Source organism: Amphiura filiformis, chromosome 18 (genome assembly GCF_039555335.1).
Source record: "Amphiura filiformis chromosome 18, Afil_fr2py, whole genome shotgun sequence".
Classification (NCBI taxonomy): Eukaryota; Metazoa; Echinodermata; class Ophiuroidea; order Amphilepidida; family Amphiuridae; genus Amphiura; species Amphiura filiformis.
Genome location: NC_092645.1, coordinates 11951144 through 11973692, shown reverse-complemented (window position 1 = coordinate 11973692; position 22549 = coordinate 11951144). Strand labels below are relative to the sequence as shown.

Genomic DNA, 22549 nt, shown 5'->3' with positions numbered 1-22549 from the left:
CATTGGTCAAAATATTACTCCATACCAAATTTAAAATTATTCGAAGTCGTTTAGGGGCCTCCGTGGCGTTGAAATTGTTAGTCAATTGCCATACCATATGCATAAGGCAGCTATTTTGTTTAGATGGTTAACATTAGAAATTACTGCTGCCTTATGTATTTTGTTCATGTAGTTAGGACTATTATGAATCAAGATGTTAAAAAAAGCCCATGTCCCAAAATTAAACATAAGGGAGCTATCTACAAGGACCAAGTTTATGTAAACATAAATGGCTGCCCTTTGCTGTCTTTACTGTGTAATTGTGAAATTACTTAAATATTCATAACTTTCCTGTTTTCATGCCAACTTTGAACCGTTAGGCTGATAGTTACTACTACATGTACAGACTATAGTGATCACACACTTGCATCTAGACCTTGCTGAATTTGATGAGACAACACACACAGGACTGAGGTTCTTCAAATCTTGATATTGGATATCTCCGACTGGTACTGGCATGATCATTTTACCCCATACGGCTTTATACATTGTCTTCGTTATGGCCGTTTAAGTCAGTGCTTCTCCTGTGTTGGTACTTTGTCAATTGTCACTGCAGAGTGCAACTGCAAAATGTACCATTTGGTTTGGTTTTACATTGCAACTTTCTTTTATGTACTATGATTTAACTGGCATTGAAATTATATGATTCACAAAGTAACCTTTGAAGGCCTATGAATATTTTCATGAGAGATACATGTAGTTCTTCTTGGATTGGAACCTCAATTCAAGTAAGCAGATCTTTATGGGGAACAAAAGTTTTGCCATTCATCTCGCCTAGCATCTACAATGCTCTGGAATCTTAAACTTAACTTCTGAGTTTGCTCACCACTACCCACAATAATGCAATTCACAACTTCGCGAAATCATCTCTGCTGAGAACTCCGATCTGAAGATTTGAGGAACCTCAGCCTTCCATTCTTTTTAACGTATAACACGATGCTGTCTCATCAAATTGAGCAAGGTCTATAAATGTGCAAGTGTGCGATCACTCTTCTGTATATCAGCCTAACAGGTCAAAGTTAGCACGAAAACAGGAAAGATATGTATACTAGTATCTAAGCAAATTCACAATTACACAGTAAAGATAGCAAAGGGCAGCCATTTATGTTTACATAAACTTGACCTCTGTAGATAGCTCCCTTGTGTTTTATTTTTTTTTTTAGACTATTTTTAACATCTTGAATCATTAATAGTCCAACTACATGAACAAAATACATAAGGCAGCAGTCATTTCTAATGTTAACCATGCAAAACAAAATAGCTGCCTTATGCATATGGTATGGCCATTGACCAATAATTTCAACGTCACGGAGGCCTCTCTAAACGACTTCGGAATAATTTTAAATTTGGTATGGGGTAATATTTTAACCAATGGCACATTTTGAGACTAGGGACAAGAAATTTGGGTAACATGAGGGGCAAGAGATGCACCCTAGCGCTTGTGCTACGGGAAAACTTCGGAGCTGGCATCACCGGTTTTGTTACCAGCTCTTTTATGTCAAAAATAGCTATAAAAACATGAATTTTGGAACAAAATAAAGCTTGTTCGATGGAATAAAAGGTATGTTTGTACAGTTGAAAACATGTTTAACCTTGTTGCGAAAGTTTAATATGATAAATTTGCAATTTGTACCTTATATAGCTCGGGTGGTCTAAAAGTCAGGATCGCCTAGCTAAGACCTGGGCATACAGCGTTTATGAAATGTTTACAGAAAACGATAGGATGATGAGAAAACCTTGCCAATTTTTTTTTACTTCAATGCAATTTTTTTGTCATCTCAAAACTTCATTGAATTAGGGACCATTCACAAACACTTAATTGTTATCGCAAAAATGTTGGGGCCCCCCTTTACAGACCTCAAAAATTTCAGGGACCGGCCCTTTTTGACATGAAAATTATGGGTCAATCAACCCTAAAGAAAAGCATATAAACTCAAATTTTGGCACAAAATTGTCTATTATATTAGTACCGGTAACTTTCATAATTTATTTTAGCCAAGGCCTGTCGTCTACTGACGGCTTGAGATGGACTGACGGCAATGATGAGCAGGGGTTCGAGGCACCGGCCCCTGCCCTCCCCCCTCCACTGGCTATGCCACTGAAATAGATAAAAATGTAATAAATAATTTCTTTTCCACAAAATGTTTCTACCCATTTCACCCTGTCGACACATTTAATTGTCTTTTCTTAAATCCCAAATGTCATCCAACTTCCTGCTCCATTGTAGGAACATGATTCTTTTCTTTCATTTCTATTAAATTTCTATTCAACTTTTGCATCTATTGATCATTACATCATATCCGTCTCATCTCATTTCTAGCCCCTTGTCTATGTATGTTTGGTATAAATATTTCCGATACGTAACGGAAAACAATATTTATCTTACTCTGCATGCCGATGTAACAACCTTGTCTTCTAATATTAATTTTTGTCTTGTCTTGTCACTCTGCCTTTGATAAGGCCCTTAATTCACAATTAATTCTTAGTTTCCTGTTTCATGGTTGAAAACCAGGGATGAGGCGACTTTTAATTATAATTATCTTTTATTTTCTTTATTTTAAAATAAGTGGCCGCAACCTACATCAAGCCATTTTGATAAGGAGCATGCATTTAATTATTTTTACTACTATGTTTGATTTTATACATAAGTAATGGTACAATTAGGTTCTATGTTTATTCATCATTATAGATGATATGATCAAAGTCAGAAAGTAGCAAATGGTAGTCATTAAAAGTTATTTTTAAAGAGAAAATCCAAAATATAAATAAAATAATTAAATATTTTCAATTCTCTACTTTGGACGCGGGCGGGAAACAGGAAACTAAGAATTAATTGTAATTGGCCTAAAGATCCTGCTAGGATTAAAAGCTCAGGCCATTAATAACTAATTTTTATAACCACTATTATAATAGGATGGCTATGAGTGTGATACAAGAATATACCGCATACGAATCATGAAAATACTACCGACCGAGCGAAGGTGAGTTTTGTATACATTTTCATTTTCAGTTTATAAAAGCAAAAGAAAAATATCAAACTTTAAAAAAACGATTAAAAACGATTTAATGTAAAAGACTTAATTTTTCATTCAATAGGAAGCCCCACCAGAGCAGTTCTTCTGGGGTGAACTAAAACTGCATGGTTATCAAATTAATAAGTAACAAAATGTGAAATGCCAATAGACATTCTGTGATTCACAGCAAAGAGAAGCTTCATATAGGGGTCAGTCCATGCCAAAAGAGACTGAGTGTACACCCACCCTCTTGGATTTTGCTCTCCTTTGGCTCAGGGGTACCTTTCATGGATCCCTAGGTGAGGTCACAAGAAAAAAATTCCAAATTCCATTTCGTTTGCGAATGGCAGGCCGATTTTTGAATTTCGTTGGGATTTCAGGGGAGGGGGTCAAAAACGGCACTTTGTGCTGTTCAATCAAATTATATTTGATTTTGAAGGACCCATGATAATGTCACAGTGCACTTATAGGTCCTAATTATGTTCAGAATGTATTAATCATGTGCCAATGTCTATGAGAAATTCAAAAAAAGAGAAATTTCTAGACCCCCTAGTACAGAGTTGTAGGGCCCCCTAGAGTGGTTCAGCCACAAATGGTGCTTAAAATCGGCAAATTTTGACCCCTAATAACTTAAGGTGTACACCAGATATGAATTTCTAGTCTTTTGCATCTGAAAGAATGTAGTCTAACGTTACTAGGAACATCAGATTTGTTTTGTATTTTTTGTGTTTTGATACTAAGTTGATGCTTTCAAAAATGAAATTTTTTACCAACATATACAGGTTACCATGGTTACGGGGACAAAATGCCAATTTTAATATGCCCTTTTTCTATTTTTGATCACTAATTATATTCAGAATGGATTAACCATGTGCCAATACAAAAGAAGAGAAATTTCTAGACCCCCTGCAGAATTTTAGGCCCCCTAAAGTGGTTCAGCCACAAATGGTGCTTAAAATCGGCAAATTTTGACCCCTAATAACTTAAGGTGTACACACACATATGAATTTCTAGTCTTTTGCATCTGAAATAATGTAGTCTAATGTTACAAAGAACGTAAGATTTGTTTTGTATTTTGTGTGTTTTGATACTAAACTGACGCTTTCAAAAATGCCATTTTTTTACCAACGTACAGGTTCTGGGTACAAAATGCCAATTTTAAATGCCTTTTTTTCCATTTTGATCATTCTATAGCAAATTGTTTTATTTGCAATGTTATTTCAAGTTGCTCTTGAGTCAAATAATAAGAAAAAACTAATTTCTAATTCTCTAACTCTTTTTCAAGGGGGTTAAAATGGTGCTTCCTGGCAACGATGCACTTGCAAATTACAGGTAATGGTACACTGTACAAAGTACCCATTTCACTGTGCTATTGTTTCTAGGTTTTTTAGTTTTATTGCAATTTCTTTACTTATGCTGACAATTCAAGGTGCTCTTGAGTCAAATAGTGAGAAAGAACTAATTCAAAATCGTCTGTATGGATTTTCAAGGGCGTCAAAATGGCACTTCCATACATACATGCACATTCCAGTATGCACTCTTTCTGTGTTATTTGTTTGTTTTACAATTGTTTCCATATACTGACTTTCAGTGGCGTAGCCAGTGGGGGCCAGGGGGCCCGGTTAATTTCCCGATATCGTATTGAAAGTGCATTACATACTGGTCTATCTCGAGACCAGTATGTGAAGCGTCTAATGTAACGTCACCGTTCGCGAACTCGAGATATCACCCAAGATAGACCAGTATGAAGCAATTTTAAATATGATATCGGAAATTAACTATTTCACATACAGAACTACAACTTTAGTGTAGTTTTAAGCAACACTGCAAATGACTGCATACATAAATATAATTCAAAATTCCACTTAAATAAATATATGCTTTAATTTAAAACCACTTTCATTAAAATCCATAGTCTAATTAAATTATAGAAAAATTTTTTTTTCTGACACAAAAAATTAATTTGGTAAAATACTGGCACCTACAAAAATGTAGTACATGTAATAGGTATTAGTAAGGGTCATCCACCAAATTAGCAACAGCACTGATGCCCCACCAGTGTTGGCTTGGGAAAGGAATATCTGTTTTTTGACTTGTATACTGACTAATTTTTATACCCCTCAGAAAAGATCGTTATCTCCATGTTGTTTGAAGATTCAGGAGATTATTATCTGAGTATCATAAGCACTAGTACTTGTAGTAAGTCCCAGAATAATGTTAAATAAAAGTTTTATTGTATTTCTTATTTTGTGTAATGAACTTTGAAATGTAAAAATAGGCATCGGGGTTAGTTGAAACTTTTGAGTTGGGGTTAGTTGACACGTGAAAATCGCATAGAAAAATATGGTTAAAAATTCGACTTTTTAAAAATTTGTAACATGTTTACCATTTCTTCAATATTGCTTTAATATGGTTAAAAAGCAATAATACAAGCAAAAAGTGCACACAGAAAGTACATTTTATAATATTTTAGGCTTCTCATATTTTGGTCCATGGTGACACTCGTCACCTTGTGTCCAAAGTATTGACCAGCACTCACATATTTATTTATTCATTTTTTCACACTGATTGTATGTTAAAGGGTGCCTTCAAGGGAAGTATAACCCTAACAACACAATAATAATTATTTTGAAATTTTTACAAGCCGTGTTTCAACTAACCCCACCCTATGTTTCAACTTACCCCAGGGGTGGGGTTAGTTGAAACACTTTTTTTTCAAATTTTCAAATTGGATTATGAATAATCATAAGCAGGTCCAATAAAGTTTAAAGCTGTATTTTGTAGCATGTATGTATGTTTATACTGATATGGTTAGTGTTTCTTGAAAGTAATCGGTTTGCGTTAAAAAGACGATTTTGTGAAAAATGTTTCAACTAACCCCAATCTCCCCTATGTTTTCTTGAAATAATTTGATGACAGTCATACATGTACATGTATATTCATATATTATTATTAGGGGCTGTGCAATGATAATGAGCCGGGGGGTAACATTTTCAACTGTTGTGCCAATTGCTAAAAATTGCTTGACCTTCATTCCCCCCTCTCAGCCTGCCAAAAAGTGCTTCCTCCCCCCTCAGCCTGCCAAAAAATCATTGCCGCCCCCTTTGCACACACCAAATGTTTTGTTTTTGCAAACTTGAAATTGGGGAAATGGTCTATATGTATGACCGTATATATTTGAGGTCATTTTTAATTCATCACGATTGATAATTCCCGTTAAAATCATTAGGTAAGCTGAAATGACTAACTATGAACTTAGGAACAATGACTTCTGGTTCACTTTTGAGGATAGGGAGGGGCTGTCCAATAACTACAAGCCCCCCTCAGGGGGGCAAAATTTCCAAATACCTCGCCAAAAACTGCTTGCCCCCCCTGGCCAGCCAAAAATTGCTTTCCCCCTCTCGACCTGCCAAAACACTTGGACCCATCAAAACATGATAATGGTCGTAAAAGGATTTGAACTGTTCATGTGAGACCAAATTTTAACCAAAAGCCTTACATAATTGTTGACGGAACACACACTGACACCCCCCACACACCCCCAACCGCTGTGCATAAGCACTACTTGTGATGCCTTCGGACGACCTGAAAAGGCTTCTGCAAAGACCATAAAGAACTATTTTAGAAATGAAAGAATAAGTTTGACCTGTCTGCTTATAACTCGAGAATCAAATGGTATGTCGCAGATAGGTCAAACTATACTTTTTCTGAATCGTTATGACCAGTGGAATACTTTGGCATGGTCTTTGACAAAATCTGAGCAATTTTGAAATTTGAACCCTGTTGTATGAATTTTGACCCCTTGGGACATTTTTTGAATTTTTTAACGTAGCTTTATTGTTTTCTTTTTTCTGACCTATAGATGTCGGTTAGAAATTGATTTCCAGGGTGCATGGTAGCCTTGTCTTCCAACTAAACTATGTCCCCTTTTAATTTTTAGCTGAGAGGTAAAAGCTAACAAAATAGCAATTTAATCCCAGTACCGATGTCGCCAATGCGTGAGTGAGGTCAGCCCTATTGATGTGTTATCACCATCCTGTTTGCCATCATTGCCATTCGGGAGAGCGAGTTGGTGCAGCGGTAGTTCCCTCAGCTTGCACTACTGAGGTCCCGGGTTCAAACCCTAGCAGTGCCCAAGGACTGTACATGTATGTGCACTTGGTTTATCCCAATTCCTTGCTTGCTCTTGCAGGTTTTCTCTGGGATCTCCGGTTTCCTCCTGCTTTCAATCAGTGATTAGTTTGGTTATCAAATATTTCCTTCACCCAATGGAATTTGGGGAGCTGCACAGATAGTTGGTGGATGTTACAATCTAAGTTTGCGCTGCTAGGTTTGCGCTGCAATGGGCCACGGCCTAGTTGATGCGATCTGATTGTGATGATTCACCATGGCAGCAAAATTACAGTGCTTTGAGTCCTCTAAGATCTGAAAAAAAAGTCGCTATATAAATCCAAAATTATTATTATTTAATATTTATTATTATGTACGTAAGGCATTAAAACATCGAGTATATCAGTTAGATGGTATGAATTAATCAGCGGGACACCTCGTTTTATTTAAAATATCGGATTTTGTCATTATTTATCAAAAAAGTGAGAAACCCCTTTTTGGGTGGAAATTCAAGACAACACTACCACATTGGTTACTACAGAAACAAAACATTTGACATTTTACAATATCCCTAATCCTCATTTCAGAACATGACTTCCAGAAGACCTCAAAACTTGTTCAACCTGAAGCCTCACAAATGTATATATTGCAGCAGGCATTACCATGACACTTATCTATATCTGAGTCACCTGATCAAACACAAGAAGCGGATTAGACCATATTGGTATGAATCAGACACCAAAGAGAAGCTTTATGAATGTCAACACTGTAATAAAGACTTCACAAGAAAACAAAATTGGATGGACCATGAATGTACTATTGGAAAAACCTCTTCCACACACCAGAATAAACATTCACCAATTCACAGCAAAGAGAAGCCTCATATATGTAAAGTATGCAACAAGGGCTTTAAGCTGGCACATCATTTGAAACAGCATGAACCAATTCATATCGCACAGAAGCCTCATGTATGTAAAATATGCAACAAGGGCTTTACATTGGCACATTCTTTGAGGCGGCACATTAAAGCAATTCATAGCAATGAGGCGTCTTATGAATGTCAAATTTGTGAAAAAGGTGTCAACTATGCTTGTAGCTTGAAAGTACATTTAGAGATTGAAATTCATAGCAAAGAAAATCCTCATGTATGTGAAGTATGCAACAAAGGCTTTACACTGGCACATAACTTGAAACAGCATCAAGCAATTCATAGCAATGAGAAGCCACATGTATGTAAGGTGTGCAACAAGGGCTTTACACAGGCACGTTCCTTGAAAGAGCATGATGCAATCCATAGCAAGGAGAAGCCATATGTATGTAAGGTGTGCAACAAGGGCTTTGCACGGGCACATCACTTGAAACAGCATGAAACAATCCATAGCAATGAGAAGCCACATGTATGTAAGGTGTGCAACAAGGGCTTTACACTGGCACATAACTTGAAACAGCATGAAGCAATCCATAGCAAGGAGAAGCCATATGTATGTAAAGTATGCAACAAGGGCTTTACACAGGCACATCACTTGAAACGGCATAAAGCAATCCATAGCAAAGAGAATCCCTATGTATGTAAGGTGTGCAACAAGGGCTTTACACAGGCACGTCCTTGAAAGAGCATGATGCAATCCATAGCAAGGAGAAGCCATATGTATGTAAGGTGTGCAACAAGGGCTTTGCACGGGCACATCACTTGAAACAGCATGAAACAATCCATAGCAAAGAGAAGCCTTATGTTTGCAAGGTGTGCAACAAGGGTTTTGCACTGACACATCGTTTGAAGCAGCATGAAGCAACACATAGCAATGAGAAGCCTCACATATGTCAAGTATGCAACAAGGGTTTTACATGGGCATATGACCTGAAACAGCACGAATCAATTCACAGTAATAAAACCTTACCAATGTGAACTTTGCAATATAAAGGCTTCAAGTATACAAGTGGCCTAAAATATCATTTACGGATTCATCATATGAAAGTGCAGCCTTAATGCAACAAGGGCTTTGCATTGGCAAGCCTTTTGAAGCTGCATGAAAAAGTTCATAGCAATGAGAAGCCTTACAAATGTGAACTTAGCAATACAAGCCTAAGAGTACATTTACAGGATCACAGTAAAGAGAGGCCATATGTATGTACAGTATGCAACAAGGGCTTTAAACTGGCACATCACTTGGAACAGCACAAATCAATTCATCGAGACACCTTAATGTGACCAGCTCCAATAAAACCCAGAACAAGTCGCCAGGCATGTTTTTGAATTATAGGCCTTTAAAGATGACATAAAATCAAATCAAATTTTTAAGCTGGCACATCATTTGAAACAGCATGAACCAATTCATATCGCAGAGAAGCCTTATGTTTGTAAAATGTGACCATCCACCACGAAGTGGTAGTAAAGTCGGCTCTAGGTCATTTTTCTGTTTATTGCAGATTTTGAAAGAATGCATTTTCAGCTTTAAAATGACACCTCAACCCGGGACCTCAACAAGCTTCATCGGACATCTGGAAGTGAAGTTATGGTTCATCAAAGGTCAAATTCCTAATATATTTTACATAGAAATCCATTACTGTTTTTGATTGTATCTCAAAATGGAAAATGCCGACTTTACGACCAGTTTGTGGTGGATGGGCACAAATATGCAACAAGGGCTTTACATGGGCAACTTCCTTGAAACGGCACATTAAAGCAATTCATAGCAATGAGCAGCCTCATGTATGCAAAGTATGCAACAAGGTCTTTACACTGACATACCTTGAAACAGCATGAATTAGCAATTCATAGCAATGAAAAGCCTCATGTATGTAAAATATGTAACAAGGGCTTCATACGGGCAAGTTATTTGGAACGCCATGAAGCAATTCATAGCAACAAGAAGCCTTACAAATGTCAATTTTGTAAAAAGAGGCTTTACCGTTTCTTGTAACTTAAAAGAACATTTAAAGTCATAGCAAAGAGAAGCCTTATATATTATTATATGTAAAGTATGCAACATGGGCTTTAAGCTGGTAAAATATTTGAAACAGCATGAAGCAAATCATAGTAATGAAAAGCCCTATGGATGTAAAGTATGTAACAAGGGCTTCATACGGGCACATTATTTGGAACAGCATGAAGCAATTCATAACAACAAGAAGCTTTACAAATGTCAAGTTTGTAAAAAATGCTTTACACTTCCTTGTAGCTTAAAAGCACATTTACAGACTCATAGTAAAGAGAAACCTTACATATGTGAAGTATGCAACAAGGGCTTTAAGCTAGAAACTTATTTGAAGAAGCACAAACGAACTCATACCAAATGAGAAGCCTCATCAGTCTCACACATCCTCATTTCAGAACATGACTTCCGAAGACTCAAAACTTGTTCAACCTAAAGCCTCACAAATATGTGACCATCCACCACAACTGAGCCCGGATGTCGGCATGTCACAAGTGCCACTATTGAGATATGCTCCATTGAACTTAACAATAAACAATAGGAAACAAAGGATTTATTGACTGTTTTATTGATTTTTCACTACTTAAATGTCAAGTACTATAGACATCATTTTAAAGCTAATTTCAAGCAGAATATTTTGGTTGAATATCTCAAAAATGATGATTGGCGACTTCAGGACTCAGTTGTGCTGGATGGTCACATATAATATTGCAGCAGACATTTCCATGACACCAGACTATCTGAGTCACTTAAGGTTACACGAAGAAATGTATAAAAAACGTATAAAAGACGTATAAAGTTGTTCTCTAAAACCGCGTTTTCTCAGCAATCAAATATCGCAGTGAGTCAAATGTTGGTGCATGGATGTATCTTAACATTATTTTTGTGTGTTTATACAAATTTTTAGAATCCGTTTGAAAATCCTTCGTTTAAATCATTTTTACGCACCATGTTCACAAGATCAAAAACATGTTCCATGCAGTTTTTTTCAAATATTCGCTCCGTATAAAACTACGCCGAGTGATTGTTTTCTCCTTTTTTGTATTGTACTACAAATCGACCAAAGAAATAATGTTGCCATGGGGAAGAACCAAATACAGTACCGATTAAATTTTATTAGCCCGTTTTTGGGAACAATTTTCGAGAATCTTGTACCACAAAACACTGTTATGTTACATTATCGATATCTGGATTGTGGAACGTTAATTTTGATTTCTATCTGCCTACATTATTTCTCAAAAGTATGTTGATTCCTTTACCATTTGAATTTCACTCCAAATTTAAGCTACTTTTGCAAAAATCGAGGTTTTTCGCCATCGATGCCTCCGACATTTACAACGGTGACGAGATTGTTTATCATAAAAGCCTGGTATGCACTATTCCATAATAGTCAGTTTGAGATCAATCGATTTCACAGGTTACTCAGTAGCTCAATCGGTCAGGGCGCCAGACTCACGTTCGACTATATATAATACTATAGTTTTGAGCTGGAAAACTTTGGTACATGTTCGAGTCCCTATGTGGTCCATTCCATTTATTTTATTTTATTTTTCTCTCACTTTCTTCTTTTTTCTTGTTCGTTTCTTTCTTTCTGACTGCAGCGATTGATTGTTTTTGCCCGTTTTTTTTCATTATATAATTCAAGAATTTTTAGGCTATAATAGTCTAATAAGGCGCGCCTATATATTTTTACAAATTAGATTAACAAAATATTGGTTGTTGGTTTTGTTACTGTTGTTGTAGTTATTGTTGTAGGCCTATATATTGCATAATCAGGGTATAAATAGGCATACTAGGCCTATTATAGCCTATAGAAGCATTGATTTATTTCACGACAGATATCATCCAGGATAATTTAAAAAATTGAAAATTTAGAAAATCCGAAAACGTAATAATGTGTAGAATATACAGTAGAAACTCTGTGGTATCTCATATGATAGTCATGGTATGCTAAGCCTGAGTCGCTCGGCCTATCTTGAACAAAATCGCGATGCGTTGCTGTTGAAAAACAAGAGAATTCGCTGTACTATCACGGCAATTTTTGACACAAAGATATAGGGATGATGACAATGTACTTCATGTAGATAGAGTATGGATTAAAACAAGGGCTTTATATGGACAAATAACTTGAAACAACATGAGGCCATTCACAGTGACGAGAAGCCTTGCAAATGTCTGAGAATTTATGCTTTCTAGTAATTCCTAACAAAACATTTACACTACAGACTCAGCAAAGAGAACTAGATATAAACGCATCCCAAAAAGAAAGTATCCAGTTTGAATTTGGTCCATAAGTCAAAGATGGGGTCTTAAATCAAGACCTACCAAAAGTATGTTACAGATAAATTTATTCCGCACAGTTTGATACATAATTATTTGTCCAAATCGATGCAGAATTGATGACACAATGATCTTTTGAATGCAATCGCCTCAATTTTAAAAGTTGCAGTAAATTTCTATTGATTTGGTCCTGCTACTCGATCAACAATATCATGCTCAATATGGGCAGCGATAGATCAAGGCCAGGGCGCATCAGACGTCTCGCTGAGAGCATGTACCGCAGATGTCTGGCTGGCAGTTATTGATGCAGCAGGAGGACATACCAGATATTGACTGTGAAGAGTGAATGGTAAAACATTGAGAAAGGAGTAAAAGAGCATATGTATTGAATTTTAAACACATAAAAGTGAAGTCAAACAGTCTTATACCACCATATACCGTCTTTGTTATTGTGTAGGCCTACCTTTATGAAGAATCTTGAGAAGCAGGAAAACCACATCAATAGGGTTTACTGCAACTTTTAAAATTGAGGTGATTGCATTTAAAAGGTCATTGTGTCATCAATTCTGCATCGATTTGGACAAATGAGGTATCAAACTGTGCGGAATAAATTCATCTGTACCATACTTTTGGTAGGTCTTGATTTAAGACCCAGTCTTTGATTTATGGACCAAAATCAAACTGGATACTTTTTTTGGGGGGGGGGATGCGTTTATATGTGAGGTATGCAACATGGGCTTTTAAAAGCAGCAGACTATTTGAAAAAGCACAAAGGAATTCACACCTCATCGCCCTGAAGTACATAAAAAAGTGTGTAACATGGAAAAATTCACAGTAAAAAGATAACAGAGCTATATAGATTAAGACTTAGTAGCTCATTAATTCATGTGTGTTGAAGTGCTCGGACTTTATTTCGAACAAAATCGCCATGATCGAGTACATGGCTGTTGAAGAACTAGTGGATTCGCCCTACTATCATGGCAATTTTGATGACACAAAGATGATGACGCTGTGTGGTACCGGTCGATGGCAACGCTGTGTGGTATACCGGTCAAAAACAATGCAGAAGGGGATTTGTTTTTGAACCCCCCTTATTTTGAATATCATGGCAATTTTCTATACATGACAATTTTCTATATATTGTTTGATAGATTTCATGATAGTTTGGGGACATTGGACCAGAATTGTATCTTTATTTTAAGTTCAAGCTCCATCTTCATGGGATGTATATTGCAGACGTGACTGAGCAGACGGTGACTACTTTTTTTGAAATGTGCCCCTTGATGACGTTCTCAATGTTATAAGTGCCTGTTATTTGAACTTGAAAATTCCTAATGATGGTGCCTCCCGAAATGATATTCTGTTCCATTCAGCAAAATGTTCTTGGGAAAATAGTAAATATTTGTAATCATAAAATCAGTCTTTTTGCCGAGGTATTTTGACAAATGCAGTTGAAGCTTGTTAGAATGAATATTTTAAACAGTTTTGTGTCAGGAGCTTGTTTTATTCAGGAACAGCTGAAGCTTAATTGTTTTATTCTTGTGGTGACCACTTGGTAATGACTGGTGTCTACAACTAACTTGTTGAAACACTTGTAAAGGAGTGTTAAGCCTGTGGGCTGCTCTAGCTGGTATTCCAAAGGCCCCATTCAAGTTGAGAAAGCATTTTTAGTGACACCCCGGGGTGACACCTTCCTTCCTTTTGTTATTATTTAAAACAAATCTGGTCGATCGGCATTGAACCGCTTCTAATTGAAGTTTGTAGTCCTTCTGATATGGATCCCAGATTGTTGCGCAGTACCACCTGCGGCCTAACTTAAGTTTTGTATGCTACCGATTTCACTTCAGCTACACAGCAAACCAAGGATTTGATTTCCTTTTGATGTAAATTTTATTAATTATTTCTACTCCCAAGTAGGTGTGATTTACACATACGACACCCCACACCGACATCGCCTGGTAAATAATTACATTGTACAGCAGAGAAACTAAAATCAATACCCAGGATCGATACATTGTTGTGTATGTGCTATGCACAATTTGATATTCAGACGGTAAATCTTTGGATACCGGGGTAGAAAATGATCTCTCCAGTAATTTTTTGATTCTAAAGAAGCCAATTTCAAGGCTTGCACTTATATATGATAGTCGTTAGCTTGCGTATTGAGAACTGTGCGTGTTGAACTCAAAAACTGACAAAAATTCTTATTTTATATGTGCTGAACAAAAAAACAATGACAGCTGTTCTCATTCATAAACACTCGGGTTAGCATAAGCCACTGGTGGACTCAGTTTAAAAGCAGATGACGTCATATTACATATACCATGCTCACTGACATCTACAGAGGTCATGCAGTCACCAGGCCATTGTCAATAGCCTTATCAGATATGTCCCTCGGCCCATTATGCGCCTCAAAACTATTAAACAGGTCTGAACAAAATGGCCATGCGTGGCTGTGGATTCAACCTACCATCATGGCGATTTCTGCCATGAAGATATCGGGGCGATGACACTGTGCACCGGCCCCTATTAAAAAAAATTCAAGACACAGTTTATGGCCATACATTTATGGTACTTTTGAATGGAGGTGAATCAGTTATATAATCTACTTTGATTGCACCTTCCAGCCATGGATGGTACAATATTTTCATAACATGTGTAGAGTTTTATAATCTGCAAAAACACTACCACAATAATTATTTATCTCAGAACATAAAACTTGACATTTCACAATATTCCTTTTGAAATCCTCATTTCAGAACATGACTTCCAGAAGACCTCAAAACTTGTTCAACCTGAAGCCTCACAAATGTGTATATTGCAGCAGATATTTCCTTGATACTTGTCTATATCTGAGTCACCTGATCAAACACAAGAAGCGGATTAGACCATATTGGTACGAATCAGACACCAAAGAGAAGCTTTATGAATGTCAACGCTGTAATAAAGATATCACACAAAAACAGAATTGGATGGACCATGAATGTACTCCAACTATTAGAAAAACCTTCTTCACACAGCTGAATAGTGTTTCACCGATTCACAGCAAAGAGAAGTCTTATGTATCTCAGATATCCATGAAGGATTTTACATTGCCAAGTAGCTATACATGCCAAATTTGTAAAAAAGGTTTCAGCTATGCTAGCAGCCTGATAGTACATTTAGACACTCATAGCAAAGAGAAGCCATATGTATGTAAAGTATGCAACAAGGGCTTTACTTTGAAGCATCATGAAGCAATGCATAGCAATAGTCATTCACTGATTCACAGCGACAAGAAGCCTTATGTGTGTAATGTATGCAACAAGGGCTTTAGATATGCACGTTATTTGAAACAGCACAAACTAATCCATAGCAATGAGAAGCCTCATGTATGTAAAGTATGCAACAAGGGCTTTACACAGGCACATTATTTAAAATGCCATGTTCAAGCAAATCATAGCAATGAAAAGTCATACGTACATGTATGTGAAGTATGCAACAAGGGCTTCACACTGGCATGTTATTTGAAACAGCACCAAAAAACACATAACAATGATAAGCCTTACAAATGTCAAATTTGTAAAAAAGGTTTCAAATATAATAAGAGCTTGAATGTACATGTATGTAATAAGGGGTTTGCACAGGCATGTAATTTGAAACGGCACACAAAGACTTATAGCGAGGAGAAGACTTATGTATGTGAAGTATGCAACAAGGGCTTTACACTGGCATGTAGTTTGAAACGGCACACACTAATTCATAGCAATGACAAACCTCATGTATGTAAAGTGTGCAACAAGAGCTTTACACGGGCAAATGGATTGAAACGGCACACAGCAATCCATAGCAATGACAAGCCGTATGTATGTAAAATATGCAACAAGGGCTTTACACAGGCACATTATTTGAAACGGCACCAAACAACTCATAGCAATGAGAAGCCTTACGAATGTCAAATTTGTAAAAAAGGCTTCAAACATAGTATGAGCTTGAAAATACATTTAAAAACTGAAATATGTATGTATAATTAAATGTATCACACACTTGATTACATAACCAAATTTGCATAAACATAATGGTCTACAGTCACTGGCTGAAAATATATCAGGCTGAAATGAGGTATTGTTGTATATTTTCGATATTCTCTCTCGGGAACTAAAAATACGGAGAGTGCTGCCTTGTGGAATAGTAGTAGAATGCAAACTTCCATCTCATAAAATAAACTTTGTTGGGCTGGAAAGGTTTTATTTATAATATGTGGTTAAATGTGTTATTTTTTGCCAAAAACAAGGCTTTTTAAATCAATAAACATTTTGATATTGCCAACAATAGCAAACGTGGAAAATTAATGTTTTTATCAGTTCTGTTGACTTTCCCCAAACATTAAAAAGTTATTTCTGTTGATTATAAACATTAATTGCATTGATCTTTTCATTAGATCATTTGTATGTTGCTGTAGTGGGCAAACTCCTATTTGGCGCCATTTTGGATGCCATCTTTAAATTATACTTGATCTGAATTTCTTACCCAAACATTTTGTGAATGTCTTGGCATATATAACATGAAAATGCAAAGTAAATTTCTAGAAGAGTCATGTACACAAACAACCCCCCGAGCCTATAGAGCCAGTAAAATCACCAAGGCATATGGATCAATATTTGCAGTGGCGGCACCAGGAATTTTTTTCGGGGGGGGGGGGGGGCATTGAGGGGAAAAGTGAAATGACACTGAATATTTGACCTTGCAGACTGAGCAAGCACCCTATCAAAAGTGTAAGTGACACTAACAATTATCATTGTGTCCTTTGCATGTTTGCATGCTCACAGCGATGCCCTCAATTTTTTTTTGAATTTCTACTTTTTGCACAATTTGAAATGCCCAATGGGGAGTGCACTATGAATAAGCCTAAAGTTAATTGCCCCCTCATGTCCCCCAGTTAATTTTTCGAGGCATCCCGGGTTTTATTCACTCTGTTCACCCATCAAAATCTTAGAGATGGCTTTATGTCTTGTCTTGTGCGAATCATTGGCGCAAACTGTAGGGGAGACCGGGCACGTCCGCCCTATTATTTTAAAATCTCGCCTAGAGAGGGCAATTCTTATTTTAGAAGGCTATAGCTTTTGCATGAGAGCATCTTCTCTGCTGTAAGCTGTTGCTAAATACATGTACTACCACATATGTAAGAACATTGAGCTTTCAGTAACGGCAGGAGAAAATAAAAATCATGATGCAAGGGCAGACTTGCCCTGTGCTGGGGCAAGTCCGCCCCTATGGTGGTAAGTTCGCCCTGATAAAATGAAAATGTTATAATATTGCATAATAATGATAAATGTAATGCAAACGGTTAGTAACGGGTATATTTGGCACTCATTCTCTAAATTTATTAGAGGGGTATTATGAGCAAAACCTTTATTTACAACTTCGGCAATTAAGGTTTTAGGGCATAAACAGTGGTATGAGTACAGTGGCGTAGCTGCCGGGGGGGGGCAGGGGGGCAATTTTTTTGGGCCCCCGCCCCCTAGTGCAAGGAAAAAAGAGGAAAAAGGAGGGAGAAAGAGGGGAGAAAAAAAAGAGAGGAGAGAAAGGGGGAGAGAGGGAGAAGAGGGGCATAGAGATGGATAATCCATACGATATGCAATACCATACGATTATTATCAATAAGCCTGGCAAAAATTGCCCCCTCCCCCCTCCCAAGTGCAGGGAAATTTGGTGGATTTGGGCCCCCACCCCATACAGGTGGGCCCCCCTTGGAAAAAATCCCAGCTACGCCGCTGTATGAGTAAAACTGACACCATCTTGAAATTGCACAATATGTTGGGCAAAACGTTCACCTTCCAAATAAATATAAGAACCACTAGAGCGGTTCTCGGCTTGCGCGGTTCTCGACGCAAAGCGTCGGCCACAATGCCTCCACCTTGAGGCGTATCATGTTGAATGTACCCAACCAAGTGTCATGCCCAGATGACGGTTTTTAGTAATTTGACGTCAGATGACCCCTGTGTGAACCCAGATGACCCCAAAATGTCCATCCAAAATTTAACTTTAAATGTTGACTGTATCCACCAAGTTTCATGCCCATACGACAGTTTTAAGTTATTTGACCTCAGATGACCCCAAAATGACCTTCCAAGAATTTAACTCTAAATGTTGACTGTACCCACCAAGTTTCATGCCCATACGACAGTTTTAAATTATTTGACCTCAGATGACCCCTGGGTGACCCCAAAATGACCATCCAAGAATTTGACTCTAAATGTTGACTGTACCCACCAAGTTTCATGCCCATACAACAGTTTTAAGTTATTTGACCTCAGATGACCTCTGTGTGACCCCAGATGACCCCAAAATGACCTTCAAAAAATTTGATTCTAAATGTTTACAGTACCCACCAAGGTTAATGCCCATACGACGGTTTTTGCTAATTTGACCTAAGATGACCCCTAGATGACCTTGGGTGACCTTGACCCACTAACCAAACCTACAGGAATTTGAAGACTGCCAACGACCATCCCCTCCACCAAATTGCATCACTGTACACCAAGGTTCATGCCCATACGACGGTTTTTGCTAATTTGACCTCAGATGACCCCTAGATGACCTTGGGTGACCTTGACCCACTAACCAAACCTACTGGAATTTGAAGACCGCCAACGACCATCCCTCCACCAAATTGCATCACTGTACACCAAGGTTCATGCCCATACAACGGTTTTTGCTAATTTGACCTCAGATGACCCCTAGATGACCTTGGGTGACCTTGACCCACTAACCAAACCTACTGGAATTTGAAGACTGCCAACGACCATCCCCCCACCAAATTGCATCACTGTACATCTTACCAGTTACAAGATATTGCACCCGCAAGCTCGGACGGACGGACGGACAGATGGACGGACGGACGGACAACCAGGAAACATAATACCTCCGGTGGAGGCATAAAAACCATCTCTGCAAGGTCTTGAGATTATTACAATATTACTAATTCTGAAAAAGTAAACTTGCTCGACTTGGAAACGTATTTTGACGATAATATCTTTGGCGAGATGTGTCGGACTGTTATAGCTATGATGTATGCCAGTTAATTACATCATCATACTTTTACAGCCGTCGCAAGATCAGAAACACAGGACGGACTTGCCCAGTCTCCTCTATATATCTTTAGTTATACGTCTGATTTATATATCCCTGCAAGAAGCTCTCCCCTCATAACGATCCACAATCTGATATATGATAATTAGCGATTTTATTTGTTTTACCTCATTTTTTTTTAAAACTCAGAATTAATCTGCTAGTGAACTAACATTTTGTGGAAAACAAATGTTTTTCATGGAAATTGCACATTACTGACTTTAATATTAATAAGTCCCATTGTGATCATTATTGTTCTTTATTTAAGGGCAGAGTAATGGGAGAGAACATGGACCCTTTCGAGCTTCATTATTTCTGAATTGTATGTCCAAAGTATATAAAACTATACATTTTTGGAAAGGAAATGAGTCAAGGAATCCCATGGTGACGTCAGATTTGTTCAAAAATCTCAAGTTTTTGAAAAAATCACAAAAATTCACTTTTTTAACCCAATTTTTTTGTGACAACTTAGAAAAAAATCCGTTCGGAGTAAAAAAAATTCAGTTAGCTTTTCATGAAGAAGAGACATGAACTTAGGGAAGGTTTTTTTATTTTTTTGAAATTCGTCTCTTTTTCAAATATTGAAAAAAACATGTGAAAAAAGCTATTTTGTCAATCTATTAAGCTAAAAAATGAACATAATGGTGTATATTTTTGTTTAAAACAAATATTTAAAAAAAATGAAAAAACCTTCCCTAGACTTTGATGTACTCTAAAGGATAGTGCAAAAAGTTTACCCTTTGCTTACATATTTTTCGAGTTATCTTGTCACAAAAATCGTGCAATATTGTCAAAAGTGAACTCTGAGAAATCGACGTTTTAGTAAAAAATGTCAAAATTATGCACAAAACGTCCTTAAATTTTAAAACGGTAAGACTTTCACACTTGTAAAAGCTGTATCTGGTGCATGGTCTAAATATACATCTTTTTGCACCAATGAATCTATAATCTCTGCTTTCAGTGCGCCAAAATTCAAAATAATTAAAAAATCTAAGTGGTATTTTGACTGCAAATTTTTGTTTTGTTTACACCACATTTGCTGGCGTTAACAACATACCGAATGCGCCTTGACTACGTTGGACATACGCAAGAGCGCTATTCTTGCACACACGCGGCCGCCGAATCAGTGGCGTAATCACAATATTTCGCATTCGCGCATTTCGGACTCATTATTTCCCGCCAATTTACTAAGCTGTCTTGAGCCATGTGACTTTTTAGAGTTGAAATGAGTGAAATAAATCAAGCAAAAATACGTGTAAATATTAACAAGTTGTATTTTATCAGTTTCAAGTGAAAGAATACATCTTAGTGTTGATAAATATCAAGAAATCTCAAATTCGGGCGTGGACGAATGTGTCTTCCATTACTCTGGCCTTAAACACCATTCTGAGCAATGATTGTCTTTTTAAAGACTGTTCTTGTCATTGGTGATAAATCAACTAAGTGATAAAGATATAAGGATCCAACTTCCAACTTGTGATTTGATTGATCTCTCCATTTTTACTTCAGGAAAGTTTTATTTTAGAAAGCTCTATCTCATGATGTAGTTAATAAGTACTGGTGGCCCAGTTTTCAAGTTATGAGCCTTCAAAGTTAACAGTTTAATTCAACCTTTTCATGCCCTTGGACTTAGTTCCTACTGACAGTTCCTTAAGGGGGTACTACACCCCTCGATAAATTTGTGTCTATTTTTGCATTTTTCTCAAAAACTAATAACACAGTGGTAACAAAAGTTACGTATATTATAGGGGCAAGGAATCCAATTACTACACTGGAATTTCAGTGACCAAGACAAGCAGTCTGTTATTTATGATCAGAAATAAGGTACCGCTAGGATGTACCTCATTTCCTATCATATATACTGAACCGCTTGTCTTGAGTAACAGTGGAGTAATTGGATTCCTTGCCCCAATAATATACATAACTTTTGTTACCAGTGTGTAATTATTTTTGAGAAAAATGCAAAAATAGTCACAAATTTACCACATGGGTGTAGCACCCCCTTAAATGGGTTTGTGAGAGCACAGAGCTCTGTCCATATTTTTTTCAGGAAAGCTTTATTTCAAAAAGCTCTATCTCATGGTGCAGGTCATATGTGTATGTGATCCTGTGTCATATACTAGGGTACCCAAAAGGTGGTTTTGTTACATTTTGATGTGCAGCTTGAAATTCAAAACAGTGCCGCTTGAGTATTCCTTCACTTAGAAGATTCAATTAGGTCTTTAATTGAGGCTAATTTAATCTATATTACTCATGGTTTTATCCTGTTTTAAAATAATTTTAAATAATTTTCTTATGACGTTTGGCATGAAATGTGCCAAGGGTGGTTGAGGATTAGGAGGAGGAGGATTAGGAGGAGGGATTCGTATCATAAATTTGATCTAAAACGCCCATTAAAAATTTGAATCTAGTAAAAAAATGTCTAAATGAACTCCCAGACATCTAAACCAAGGAAATAAATACAGGTCATTTAAAAGACTAATACTTGCTCAGAATGATTGTAAATGTGGAAAAAAGAGGCGGGTTTAAATCCCACCTACTTTGTGATTGTTTTTGCCCTCACTCTCTCATTTTGTAACCGATTTCCATACAAAAGGTGTCAAAATGCTCAGGAGGATGAACTACTTCAAATGAGATATGTAGGTAAAATGTTTGAAACATTTCATTTTTTTTACTATATGTAACACAAAGGTACCCCAGGTTGTGACACAGGACCATGTAGGTTAGTTTTCAAGTTATGAGCCTATGAAGTTGACATTTTAATTCAACCTTCTTTAATAAATCCTCCATTTCCTACTTACTGTAAGATGGTGGAGCTTTTCCTACCAACAGTTCCTTTTAATAAAATGGCTGTCAGATGGCGGAGTTCCTCTTATAGCTATTGCAGAATAGGCCTTTGATGTTGTTAAATTGGTTCACATTTATGTGACAAAATGCCAATCGACTGAAAAGGTTCCCTTTTTCTGTAAAAACGTTGCAAATCAGTCCTTCACTAATATGAGCCGGTCTTACCCCAATAAATCCTGGCTACGGACTGTACCCTTCCTTCAGTATCAACGTATC

General features: G+C 37.0%; 2 protein-coding genes across 2 annotated transcripts in view; one reads left to right on the top strand and one right to left on the bottom strand.

The window, feature by feature from the left end:
- Positions 1 to 22549, bottom strand: part of LOC140138970 (laminin subunit beta-2-like) — a 555517-nt gene that overhangs the window by 245349 nt on the left and 287619 nt on the right. The window lies entirely within an intron of this gene.
- Positions 4336 to 22549, top strand: part of LOC140139578 (uncharacterized) — a 30191-nt gene continuing 11977 nt past the window's right edge. The window contains exon 1 of the mRNA XM_072161282.1: positions 4336 to 4385. The gene's annotated coding sequence lies outside the window, so the exon portion shown is untranslated. The remainder of the gene's footprint in view (positions 4386 to 22549) is intronic.